Source organism: Pinus tabuliformis, chromosome 7 (genome assembly GCF_031772625.1).
Source record: "Pinus tabuliformis cultivar Carrire ecotype Pingquan chromosome 7, CPIR1, whole genome shotgun sequence".
Taxonomy (NCBI): Eukaryota; Viridiplantae; Streptophyta; class Pinopsida; order Pinales; family Pinaceae; genus Pinus; species Pinus tabuliformis.
Window position 1 is genome coordinate 1,048,187,235 of NC_142293.1, and position 4,148 is coordinate 1,048,191,382.

Here is a 4,148-nt window from a genome sequence, read left to right on the forward strand (position 1 = left end):
CCTTTAGGCTGATGTTCAGGGTCCATGAACATCTGAGAGATGCGAGTAAGTTCAGCTTGAGAGTATCCCATAGAAAGGGGAGTGAGAACATGACTGAAATGGAATTGCAACATTTCATTAATGGACTGAGTAGTTATGGGAAAAAGGACTTCTTGACTTGGGGACATGACTGCTCTTTGAGTAGGGTCATAATTAGCACAACAATGATGAATGATATCTGGGAAAACATGGACTGCGGGGAGGAAGTACACAGGAAGGTTGGATTCCCATAGTCCTAAGATGGCAGAGCCATTAAGATAGCTGTCTCTGGCTTGGTAAAATATCTTAAGGTGGTTTTCATTACCTGATAAGTCTTTTATTTGAAAGTCTTTATCAGCCAAGGGAAATAATCTAAATCTTTATGAGGGGCGTTTATGGGTGTGACATTCAGAGCTATAGGAGTTTCCATCACTAGTTCTTCTGGATTCAGGAATGGAACTTTGGTTTTCTATGAGAAAATAGGCCAAACAGCAGGTTTGGAAACTTTTATGGTAAATACAGACTGAACTAGAACTGAATTTGGCCCTTTCTTGTAGAATTTTCAGTAGAAAACCAAAATTACAGGGTTTCAGTGAAAATGGGTAAATGCCTGTATTAGGGAAGTGAAGAATGCAATGGCGAGATGGATGACAGGTTCTGGACAATGTCACTGCAAATTTTCTGACCAGGTGGTGGTTGAAAAACTTTGGCATTTGACGAGGATATCGCTTTGCATGGGAAAACAATCGCAGCATATCATAGTAAAAAATGACATTAGATTGGTTTTATTCGCAAAATCTAGGTTGGCGAGGATTTTTTGGATTATCGGACAGGTGACGTAAGCGGTGAAAGGATGTTTTTTCATTTTATGGAGGGGCAATAAGCGATATGTGCTCGCATCGCTTTTGGGACTAGGCGGTTTTGGACCGAGGGCAAGCAATCATATGCACTGCATGACGCATGGCAGAGGTACGAGCGAAAAACCACCTGGTGATCGCACGTTAAATAGCAGTCACCAGGGGGCGTGATATCGCCATCGACCGTTGGATGATGGGAAAGCGATCGTGCGGCAGATGGGAATTGAGGTACGATGGGAGTTTACTTGCAGCGGGCCTGATTTAATAAAAATGTTTTAATTGTATCGGGGTCAATGCAATTGGTTGGGGTGTGATTCTTAATTAACCTTGAGGGTTAATTAAGTCCAATTTGCGGAGTGGGGAGGTTAGGTTATTAATAAATTTCGGATAAATCTATTAATCCCTTTTTAAAAGTGTCTATGGTTATAATTAATCAGGGTGGGATATATAATGTTTCAGGGATTAGTATATAACCAAATAATACGGGAAAGGGAAATAGGGTGAGATTTATATATTATGTATGTTAATAGTTAATATGACTATGAAGTGTAAAAGCGCCAAGTTAAATCATTTCACGTATATATTTGAACTTAGGCTAAAGATAAGAAGGGGTTTTTTAGGTGATATTATGCATTATTCCTAAGTAAAATAAGATTTTACTTAGGAAAAAATTTATGAAATGAAATGAATGGTTTATGGATGATACTAAGTACTTAGGCTTTTCAAATTACTGGGCCGAGGGTCGAGTCCCTCCAGAAGTTAGAGAAATGCTCTAAGCCCCTTTAATTTTCAAAGACCTTAATACTTTTAGGGAGAATTAGTGAAGTCTTTGGGGTAATGTGAATGGAAGTTAGTTATTTGACCTTGTCTTGCTTGAATTGCATCAAGTGTAATGTCTGCCTTACACTTGTGATAAAAGTAAAAGTTAACACATTTCAAAGACATTATCCATCACAAGTAATTCTACAACACCATCTACCTACCCTACCTACTTTAGCCTGACAATTTTTCTTCTTTATTAGGGTGCACTTGAACTGGCAAACCCTTATCACTCTTTTTCTTTTACATATAGAAATCTATCTAAGTCTAACCTTATTACATCCAAGGGCTCAGATTAAACTGTTGAGCTCCTTTTATTCACTCTACCTATCTACTTATCTACCAAGATTAAACAGTTTGGTCAGATTTTATTCTCTATCTCTATAGCATGAAATTGAAAAATGAATGAGCCAAGTTTAAACAGTTTGACTCTTCATCAATTGTGGCATAAGTTTAATAAGCTGCACACAATTGCTTATTACAGAAAATGAAATAGTAGTGGCATTTAGACTTGCACACTTTCCTGGTCTATCTTTTGTTTTGGTGGGATTCATTTTTATTCACTTTTTTGACCATTTTATTCTTTTTACCCTTGATTTTTCTTTTAGGGTATACCCTCTTTACATTTTTTAAATTTTTTGATTTTTTGAAAATATGGAAAACCTTTGCAACAAGAAAGTTATGAACATATTCATAGCTCATCAAGTCAATCATGAAATATGACACCTATTGGTATAGGAGCATAACAGACTGACAGATTGTCTGCCATGAGTGCTGCCATGTCTCCAAGTATATCAAGTGTTCATCTGCCTCTTAGTAGTACATGTGCAATGGTTTCCAAGAGAGAAGAGACGAAGACACTGTTCAGAGCACACTTAGGGATACAGTCAATCAAGTGTCTATGGAATTCCCTACCCACGAAGACATAAATTTATTCGTAGACAAGGAAATCAAGATATGACAGCAGCAACATCACAGTGAGCAACATCATGAAAAATAGCTAAAGACAACATACCAAATGCAATGAATGCAAGAGGAGGGTTGTTGACAGCACGAAGGCGGAACAAGGTTGCAAGCTCAAGCAGGTCCATTGATGATGAAAGCAACTTTGGAGACTCTAGTTGTGAAGTGACAATGTGACATGAAGATCACATGAAGGCAGAAGATGGAACAAAGAAGGAGTTGCATGTGTTGAAGCAGCAACTCAGGAAGAGCGTGAAGTTGCACAGATAGACGAATGAGTTGCAATAGGAATAGGAATAACAGTGGGTGAAATATGCACTCACAGATGAAATTGCACCCGTACAAGTTAAGGATCCATCTCAGCACTGACACAGAGCAAACATGGTGAGCAGTGTTTTTGATCACATACAAGTGATTCAACAACATGCATGTTGTTGAGTGCATGCATGCAATCCAACACATTCAATACACTCGCCAATGCGAAGACAAGAAGCAAGTCCAACTAGAGTTGAACATGTACTTCGGCAAGTTGATGCGCATGACCACCAACACACACTTGAAGATCACCACGGACACTATGCATCAGTGTGTTACTGGTTCAGCCGCACCCAAGAAGACCATGCGCATGTTAGTAGATGAGTTGGATGAAGGGGCCGAACCAATGCACCGGTTGCAATGGGGGCAAGAGTTTGCTTCAGCAATATGTCACCATGAGGGGCATACACACCATCACAAATGACCAAGCTTGGCTTCAACTCATGAGCTTCACCATCACAACAATGTCAAAGAGTTGGCCTCACCACAGTGGACTGAGTGTCAGTGATGTCTTGCAAGGCTTGCTCAAGCCATGTTGTCTCAAATGAGTACATGTGCATTGTAATGTTGAGTCATGTCAAGTGTAAGTCAAATGTTAACAGTTGGATGTAACAGCCATAGAGTAGGTGAAGAGTCATGAGGGTAGTTGAACTGTCACAAAGAGGAATGTCAATGGTTACCCCACCCTTTTCTATAAATAGTCCCTCATAACTCATTGTATAGGCTTTTGGTCAACAAAGCTTCTACTAAGACTATCTTGAAGAATGCTTGGAAAGTATTGTAATGCGCCTTGGCTTCTCCACTGGACGAAGCTAGTACATCTTTTTGGAGGAGCAAGCGGATGTGGTTGTAATGTTCCACTGTTGGGGCTAGCATGTTTACATGGATGTATTGTATGATTGTGACTTACACTTCTTTATGTAATAAGAGCCAACACATTTTCATGCATATGTTGTTATTGTAGTTGGACTGCTCTGATTGCTTTAATGATATATGTTGTTTAACTTACTGTTATAGACATATTTTGGCACATCAACCCCAAACTTATATGTCTATGTATTAGGGCTCATGAACCCCTAAAAGAGTTGTTTCATACCCTAAAGGAACATAGTCATCTGGATACATCATTCCCCAAAAGTTCCATCTGAGAGACCATCCAAAAATTGCCTAAATTGA